Source organism: Drosophila subpulchrella, chromosome 2R (assembly GCF_014743375.2).
Source record: "Drosophila subpulchrella strain 33 F10 #4 breed RU33 chromosome 2R, RU_Dsub_v1.1 Primary Assembly, whole genome shotgun sequence".
Classification (NCBI taxonomy): Eukaryota; Metazoa; Arthropoda; class Insecta; order Diptera; family Drosophilidae; genus Drosophila; species Drosophila subpulchrella.
In genome coordinates, this window is record NC_050611.1 from 14,591,810 (window position 1) to 14,601,419 (window position 9,610).

The following is a 9,610-nucleotide window of genomic DNA, read 5'->3' on the forward strand; positions in this document are numbered from 1 at the left end:
GCTGTTCCTTTTTTCAGTTCCAGTTTCTGTTTTCAGAGTGCTAAGAGCCCAAAAGTGGGGGGTTTATTCAATCGAGAAGTACTGAAATCAGTTTCACTGCAACTGCAATGGGCTTTAATTATACTCTATGACTAACTGGGAGTGAACCTCTTTATTGGAAGGTTTCTAAGTGGAATTGTCTCAGTATGGAAAACATTTTGATAGATTTGTTTTATTTCAGACTGTAAACCATTAGATAAATGATGTAGTATACATCTTATCCCCCAAACACTTGACTGTTTTTTAAACGACATTAATAAATATAACCTTTAGAATTCATTCAGATTTAAAATACATCAACCATAATAATATATATCTCAACTAATTTTATTAAGTAAATAGTATTTTCAGTTGTATACCCATTTAAAAAAGATCAGATATTTATTTTTCGCACTTAGTGGTACGATAACAGTCTTAGGTAAATATATGTGCCCTCGAGGGTTAAGGTATTTATAACTTTCGAAGCAGTTATCGATACCCACCCCCGGCTTTATCTATACCTGCGAGGGTATTTCACACGTCGTCTATTTAAACACAGGGTCTTTCGAATATCTGTTATTGTTGTTCTTGGACGTCGTTGGTTGCCGGCTGCCTGATAATATGATTCGTGCCCACTGTCGATATGGCGGGGAGGGGGTGGACTGGAAGTTGGAGGGAACTGTCATACCGACTTGAATGCAATCCGCCCCCATACCGCTCCGATTGTTTTTCCATCGAATCGCCGTTGTTTTTCCTCAGTGCAGTTGTTTGCGTTGTCGCACAGAGAGAAACGCACGCGTTAAGCACACAATTATGCAGACAGTCAGGCATTCGGCATTTGCCGTGGTCGATCGAAGTCCGCACTACGGACAGCTCCATTTTACACACCAAAATTAGATAAACAAACAGAGACCCAAATTCAATAAACAAACACACAATACTTTGATTGCACTGCAGATAGTCACTCGAGTGGGAAGACGATACAAAGATACAGATAGTGGGCCTTGTAGCCGTCATTTTGGATGCATCTATCGCAGTTGCATGGCTTCGGTTTGTCCGCAGGGCAAATATGACTCAATTTGCCTCGGCCAAGAAAACCGAATTGAGAAAACTTGTAACCTCCTGCTAATATGCAAAATCAATAGCTCCCCTGAGGCGAATGCGGAGTGGGAATTTTCCCAGAGCTTGGCTACCGTTTTGAAATTCCAGATACGTGTCCCTTGGGGTGGGCAGATCAGCCAGCGCACTTTAATGCATAATTTAAGTAATTTAAAATGCAATATTAGCAAATGACAAAAAGCAATTAGCCAGCCTTACAAATCAAACAAACAAATGACTGAAACTGTGAGGTATGGGGTATGTTCATTTACATATGAAGTGCTGCTGTCTATAAAGGTTTTTGGAAAATGATTCCAGCAATTAGTATGACTTCGGTATGGATAATTTATTACTCTTAAAAATGTGATTAAAAATGCATGCTTCGCATATGACAAATATATTTAAGAAGTTTGAGTAAAGACTTTCTTATGTGATGTATGTCTTTATATTTGGAAAGAAAATCCCTGTGAATTGAAAGTCGATTGCATAGCTGCCCTTAAGGCAGTTATTTTTATCCAAAGAAAGTGAGTTTTCTCTATTATAAAAAGAAATAAAATACACCTAAGAGGAATCCTAGTGTTGACTATTAGTAGTTTTCCTAACAAATTTAAATGACTTTGATACTATGAATTGAAGTTATCATAATTGCTATTTCATGAGTAATGATTCTGCCTTAAAGTTAATATAATTGCTTTTTCATTAAATAACTTTCAATCTATTTATGGCATACAGTAATAGGACTGCTTTCTAAGGGCAAATTATTGGCAAAAAGCATTCGGTTATCATAAGTATGTAGACACATTAGTACATTAAGAAATTCTATCTACGCCAGAGTGTTATTTTATTGAACGACTTTACCCCGAACCCTGTGTAATTGCTGCAAGTGATTATTGCCGACGATGCCAATATTCTCTGAAATATGCAAATCTGTGGCAATTGCCTTGGCTTTAGAATTTTGTGTCAATGCAATCGCAATAAAACGCAATAATATCGGCTGCATTACAAATCAATTTCTGGCCAGGCCCAAACACAACGGATACGCCTGTGTGTGTTTGTGTGTGGAGCACTTGGATCCAATTGCCTTTTTGGTAAGAGGGCGCTTCATGGGTGGGCTTTAAGTGGGCGGCAAATATCCTAAACGATAAATATTTAAAAGGCTGTCGAGCGAGGAGCAAAGTTCTGGCTTTGGCTTTGGCTAAGGCGGATCAGGCCGGCCCCCATTTCCACTTGGATGCAATTGTAGTTGCAAGGCAGTTTCCATTCCGTTCCGGGCTTTCTGTGTGCAATTTAGATAAGTATTATGACATATTTGACACTCTTTCACTTTGCCAAACGGACAGCCAACGACTCTGTGATTATTTACTCGAAATGAAACTGCAATGAAGTTGCCAGAGATGCAGACGCAGGGCATTGCGGATGGTAGATGGTGTATTCTAGATGGTATAGGTTATAAAAATCAATGAAATGCAATTACCGAGAATGCCTTCCCAGACGATACTCACTTATATTATAATAACATTTGTTGTTATTGTCGGCTGTATTGATAAAAAGGGCGTGGGTCGTGCGTATACATATAAATGTATGTCTATCACAAGCGTTATTTGTCGTTGTCGCCTAAGCCATAAGCATAACTGATAAGCTGCAATTACCTGCATTGATAATTTCGAATGTATTTCCATATAATGCATACAAACCCCAACAGTAATAATCGTTATACTGCGCCATAAAGGCCAAATGACAACCCAGGTTCTGTTCCATCTGTCCCAGCCCCAGTTCTCCGCCTCCAACTCCAACTCCATTTCCAACTCCTCCGAGGGCCCCGGGCACACCCATAATTGAATAGCTCGGCGACGTGTGTGAGATTGCGGGTGTTTGGGTGATTCGGATTGCTTTTGGTTCGGCTTGGTGTGATTGCATTTTCCAGTCCCTCAGATTTAACTCTCCAGGTTGCTTGAAACCGGCACGAGTTCGAATACGTGTGATTGTTTTGTGGTAATACTCAAGATCTTCTTTAAGAGAATAACACCAATTCTGCTTAGCACCTTTAAGCCTTAACCACCATCCATTATAAACCAATAGTTATAATCCCTTCCTATTTTGTTTAATATTAAAATACTATCTTTTAAATATTTTTAAGCAACCAAGTATAAAAATTGGCTTAGGAATGCATTTATACAAATAATTTAAGAATACTTACATAACTTTTAGTTTGACATAGTACCTTAAAAAGATCTAGCAATGGTCCGCCGAATATTTTTATAAAATCTTCAGCATTTTCTCCGAAACTATACATCTGCTCTAACTTATTGGGCATTTCCTATCAGCTTGGCTTTTCTTATTTTTTCAGTAGCTCATATCAGCCGAAACACAACTTCAATTTCCCTCTGACATGCTTTCCACCCAAAATGCTGATCATTGATAATACTTCCAGTGAAATTACAGCTCTCTTGCATTCTTATCAGCGCTGTGGCAACCACAAGCTGCCTTCGAGTGCTAAGAATTATTAATAATAAATTACAAATTATTACTAGAGCCCCAGGTTCCTCTCGATGCCTGGGCCAACGCTAATGAAATTTCAATTAGCTTGTCGTGTCGTGGAGGAAGTGCCTGTCGAATCGAGTGGGGCATGCAGCTTTAATCAGTGAGTGCCAGTGCGCCTGGTTGGCAGCACATCTTATGAAATCTTAACCCATTTTATATTGACAAGTGTAATTATGCGCACGACACAATTGTCATGTTGAATATTGTCAAACAATGGTTAAAGCCACAGCAGAGTTATGCAACTTAGGGCCAACCGACGCCCACGTGCATCCACCTGCAGTCACGTTGCAGTTTGTCATCCTTTTGGAAATAAAGGAACTCTGGGCGGGGGACTCCGAGAGCCATTCTAATGACAGGGGCTACGTGTCGGTTTTGCTGGTCGGTTGGTGGTCCGTTTTGGTCAATTAGTGCTCGGAGACCTCTCTTTTTCCCCACTCACATCCATTCACAATGAGGCACTTGTGCAATAGTTTGAATATCTTATGGATGCATACATAATTTATGACATGTTTCATATTGAACACCCTGGCACAGGCTGCCAAAGGGAATATGGTTCCTTGATGCAGGAAGGATAGGAAGATACAGACCTTTTCCTGATCAAGATAAGCTAGGGTACCAAATTGAAAAGGTTGCAGTTAGGCAAAGGTTAAGGTATGTCAATTACCAATGTATCAATAAAAAAAGATTGCTTATCAAACATAAAATCACATATTCTTTTAAAGTGGTGTATTGAAAATTTATATTTTTAATGAAGTTTAAGAACCTATTTCCACCATAGACCTTTTTGAAATGTTTTTATAACCCTTACTCGTAGAGTAAAAGGGTATATTAATCATCGGAAAGTATGTAACAGGTAGAAGCAAGTTTTTTTGACCCTGTAAAGCATATATGTTCTAAATCAGGATCACTAGCCGAGTCGATCTAGTCATGTCTATCTAACCGTATAACGCTAAGATAGCGTTTTCTATTGTTTTGAATAAAATCGGAGCACCAAAAAATCACGATGTGATATTTTCATATAACCAAGGACTCTACTCAGAATTATGAAAATGAATTGTTTATTAAACATCGAACAGTTGTACATTTGTGTCTTTGGATCCTTTTCAAAAGCTGGCCGATAGCAGGAACAGTTTCTTCAGCATTTTATTCTCCTCAGCCGCAGTCATGGCAAAAAACTGGAAATTTCCCGAAACAAAGTCTGGCTAATACACCGGGCATTTCCTTGTTCACATGATAGATTAAGTTCGTCTTACGTAGGAACAGTTTGAAGAAAAGGACGAGGGCCTTACCAAATTCCTGCACATTAACGCTCCAGGGAAAGTTGGCAGCGGAAACGAGGCGTAAGTGCAGGTGCTTGTGGGAGGGATCGACCTTGAAATTCAGCTTCCCCACTGTCTTGGCCAGGGTTTGGGCCATCATTTTCTCACTTCTTCCGGTCAGTGGCCCATTTCGATCACACCGATGTCGCTTTTGAAGACGACACTGCTTATTCTCCTTACAGCTCTTAGGTTTGGTAGGACGTCTGAGGATCCAGATCTTCTGGAAGGACTGCTCCTGACAAACTGGTTATTGCTCTGCCGACTTGAGTATGGCGTTCTTTTGGCCGAGTCTTTTGGCTTGCGGATCCTTGTGTACCGTCATGACTTGGTCATCGATATCCTCGAAGTCTTCGAGTCGAACTGTGGAGCTTTTCTGCCACTAATTCTCCGAGGCACTCTGAGCACTCCTTCGTGCGACAAGCTTAGTGTCCAGGGTGTGGATTTGAATTTGGCAACCAGAGGAATTCAAAACCCACCCAATTGGATCCAACGAGGAGCTTATGCGACCACCAAGTTTATATAGGGTACTTAAAGCCCGACGGTACCCACCCATAACAAGTAAAACCTCGCACAGTTGATGATGTGGAGACGAAGCCCGAGAAACGAGTGCACAATGAAATGGTCCTGGAAACTGTCCAGAGACATCTGCTGTAGACCCAGTTAAAGAAATGCAACTGAAAGATCCTACACCAGCAGACACTCTGATTCCTGACCTTCCTAAACATTGTGGCTTCATCTGCTCCTTGGGCAACTCACTTTCAAGGCCAAGGATTCTTGGTTTTGCGGATGTTGGCTTGGGATCCGTCCCTCCAAGGCCCCAAGATGAGTAAGATTCAGGAGTGGCTTCAAAAGTGTAGTAAGACCGTCATCCAGCAACTGCTGCTCCCGGCAACTGATTCTGGATGGTCTTACTACAATATTGTAGCCACTCCTGAGCTTCTGACTCATCTTGGGGCTTTGGGGGATGAATTCCAAGCCCAACATTCGCAGAACCAGAAGCCGTTGGCTTTGAAAGCGAGATCGAAAAGGTGCTGATGAGCCCCAATGTTCAGGAAAATCAGGAATCAGAGTATCTGATGGTCTAGGATCGTTCATTGCATTTCTTCAACTGGGTCTACAGCCAAAGTCTCCAGAAAGTTTCCAGAAACACTTCACCGTGCACTCGTTTTCTCGAACTCCGGCTCCACAGCATCAACTTTGCGAGGTTCAACTTGTTCTGGGTCGGTAAACGTAGGGCCTTGAGTACCCTAGATGATCTAGGAGGTGGCATTAGCTGCTCGACGGATCTAATTGAATGGGTTCAGAGCTCCCCTGGCTGGCCAACTTCAAAGCGACACCCTGCACACAAAACTTGCAGGGCGACGGTTCTAGGATCGGAACACTGAAATGGTTGTAATGAAATGACTAGCAGTTTTCGCCTAATTTACTAAATATGGCTTACCAGGACGGAAGGAGTTCGGACGAAGGTGTCTGATTTTAAGGCTTCATTTATTTCTGAATCTTCTACAGGCATTTGGGCCCTAAATATAAGAAAACCCATTTCAATGTAAAAAATTTTAGCAGCTCAGCAATAAATGAAATTTTGTTCCGTTCCTACCTGTCAAAAAACTTGGAATTCCTTCTTCGCTTTATCTGACCCTTCGTGGTCGTCATATTCTTAGGGCTCTTCACCGTCATCCGAAAGAATATTCTGGAGCATTTCGTTGCTAAACAAGAGATTCGTAAATTCCGTGTCCTCCGCGTCAGAAGAATATGAGGCAGGTCTTACCTGTTACGACGGAGTAAACAATTCGACTTTCGATGGACTTGGCATCGCGCGAGGAAAAATAATTTAGTCACGACAAGTGTTCACAGCCTGAAATCAATTTTATAAATGTGAAATGTCGTACTGAATTGTCGGACGTCAAATTTTTTCACAAATCAAACGGGTTGCTGCGATTGCAATTTTAGTTCGATAAAGCCTATGTGCTGAGAACCAGAGTTGTCACCCATTTTATCGGCCGTGAGCAATATTTATTATAAAAACATTTAAGAAAATATATTTTAGTTTTTTTTACCTTATAACGAATTTTCGGCATTTGCTTACAATGAAAATTAAAATATTACCTCATAATTATCTCGGAAACTATAGGAGGATTTCAGAACAAGTTCCTTATCTCCTGATTCATCGCAAATGTATTATAGAATGTGCCACGACGAAATAAACAATTCCACTTTCGACGGACTTGGCATCGCGCGAGGAAAAATAATTTAGTCAGGACAAGTGTTCACAGCTTGAAATCAATTTTATTAATGTAAAATGTGGTACTGAATTGTCGGACGTCGAGAATTTTCACAAATCAATCGGGTTGCTGCGATTGCAATTTTTGTTCGATAAAACCTATCTGCTGAAAACCAGAGTTGTCACCCAATTTCCCTAAAAGGGCATGGCAACTCTATAACATTTTATCGGCCGTGAGCAATATTTATTTTAAAAACATTTTAGAAAATATATTTTAGTACCTTTTACCTCATAACAAATTTTCGGCATTTACTTACAATGAAAATTAAAATATTACCTGATAATAATTATCTCGGAAACCATAGGAGGATTTCAGATACAAGTTCCTTAGCTTCTGATTCATCGCAAATGTATTATAGAATGTGCCACGACGAAATAAACAATTCGACTTTCGACGGACTTGGCATCGCGCGAGGAAAAATAATTTAGTCCGGACAAGTGTTCACAGCCTGAGATCAATTTTATTAATGTGAAATGTGGTACTGAATTGTCGAACGTCAATTTTTTTTACAAATCAATCGGGTTTCTCCGATTGCAATTTCGTTCGATAAAACTTATCTGTTGAAAACCAGAGTTGTCACCCAATTTCCCTAAAAGGGCATGACAACTCTGTAACATTTTATCGGCCGTGAGCAATATTTATTTTAGAAACATTTCACGTGTTCACGAATTTTCGGCATTTACTTACAATGAAAATTAAAATATTACCTCATAATTATCTCGGAAACTATAGGAGGATTTCAGATACAAGTTCCTTAGCTTCTGATTCATCGCAAATGTATTATAGAATGTGCCACGACAAAAAAAAAACAATTCGACTTTTGACGGACTTGGCATCGCGCGAGGAAAAATAATTTAGTCACGACAAGTGTTCACAGCTTGAAATCAATTTTATTAATGTAAAATGTGGTACTGAATTGTCGGACGTCGAGAATTTTCACAAATCAATCGGGTTGCTGCGATTGCAATTTTTGTTCGATAAAACCTATCTGTTGAAAACCAGAGTTGTCACCCAATTTCCCTAAAAGGGCATGACAACTCTGTAACATTTTATCGGCCGTGAGCAATATTTATTTTAGAAACATTTCACGTGTTCACGAATTTTCGGCATTTACTTACAATGAAAATTAAAATATTACCTCATAATTATCTCGGAAACTATAGGAGGATTTCAGAACAAGTTCCTTAGCTCCCGAGTCATCGCAAATGTATTATAGAATGGGCCACGACGAAATAAACAATTCGACTTTCGACGGACTTGGCATCGCGCGAGGAAAAATAATTTAGTCACGACAAGTGTTCACAGCTTGAAATCAATTTTATTAATGTGAAATGTCGTACTGAATTGTCGGACATCAAGATTTTTCCCAAATCAATCGGGTTGCTGCGATTGCAATTTTAGTTCTATGAAACCAGAGTTGTCACCCAATTTCCCTAAAAGGGCATGACAACTCTGTAACATTTTATCGGCCGTGAGCAATATTTATTTTAAAAACATTTTAGAAAATATATTTTAGTTTCTTTTACCTTATAACGAATTTTCGGCATTTACTTACAATGAAAAATAAAATATTACAAGTTCCTTAGCTCCTGATTCATCGCAAATGTATTATAGAATGTCCCACGACGAAATAAACAATTCGACTTTCGACGGACTTGGCATCGCGCGAGGAAAAATAATTTAGTCACGACAAGTGTTCACAGCCTGAGATCAATTTTATTAATGTGAAATGTGGTACTGAATTGTCGAACGTCAAATTTTTTCACAAATCAATCGGGTTGCTGCGATTGCAATTTTTGTTCGATAAAACCTATCTGCTGAAAAACAGTGTTGTCACCCAATTTCCCTAAAAGGGCATGGCAACTCTGTAACATTTTATCGGCCGTGAGCAATATTTATTTTAGAAACATTTTAGAAAATACATTTTAGTTCTTTTTACCTTATAACCAATTTTCGGCATTTACTTATAATGAAAACCAAAATATTACCTACTTTTTGAAAGATTATGTGATGTGTAAATGGGACTTTGTTTTGAGTATCAATATATATTTACACAACGTTAAAATCGGACCATTCATTGAGAAGTTGTGACCAAATATTGTAATCGCCGATAGGTGGCGCCCTGCATTCTCGGAAAAAGCCGCATTGCTGCTTGCATATCTTAGCTGATTAACGGGTATCTGATAGTCGGAGCCCTGGACTATTCCTTATTTCTTGTTATATTTTTGAAATTCAGGGTATTTAATATTCAATGCCAAGCAATATCCCCTTTATTTATGTTTACCCATATGACTCTGGTTTGGAATTGCTGCTTACAATTTTAGTCATTGATTGCTCAGGTCCACGATGGTT

The 9,610-nt window shown here is 39.4% G+C and overlaps 1 long non-coding RNA gene across 6 annotated transcripts; it reads right to left on the minus strand.

Annotated features, from left to right (window-relative positions):
* Positions 1–4,698: 4,698 nt before the first annotated feature.
* LOC119550475 lies at positions 4,699–8,957 on the minus strand. Of its 6 annotated transcripts, none has more exons than XR_005219480.1 (6): positions 8,814–8,957; positions 7,535–7,706; positions 6,745–6,831; positions 6,574–6,682; positions 6,418–6,496; positions 4,699–6,357 (listed from the first exon to the last, which is right to left on the minus strand). It is a non-coding gene; the product is annotated as an uncharacterized LOC119550475 (long non-coding RNA). The 6 variants fall into 6 exon arrangements; XR_005219478.1 differs by lacking the exon at positions 7,535–7,706 and having other exon boundaries at positions 4,699–4,878; positions 4,947–6,357; positions 8,814–8,920; XR_005219476.1 differs by lacking the exon at positions 7,535–7,706 and having other exon boundaries at positions 8,814–8,920.
* Positions 8,958–9,610: the final 653 nt, after the last annotated feature.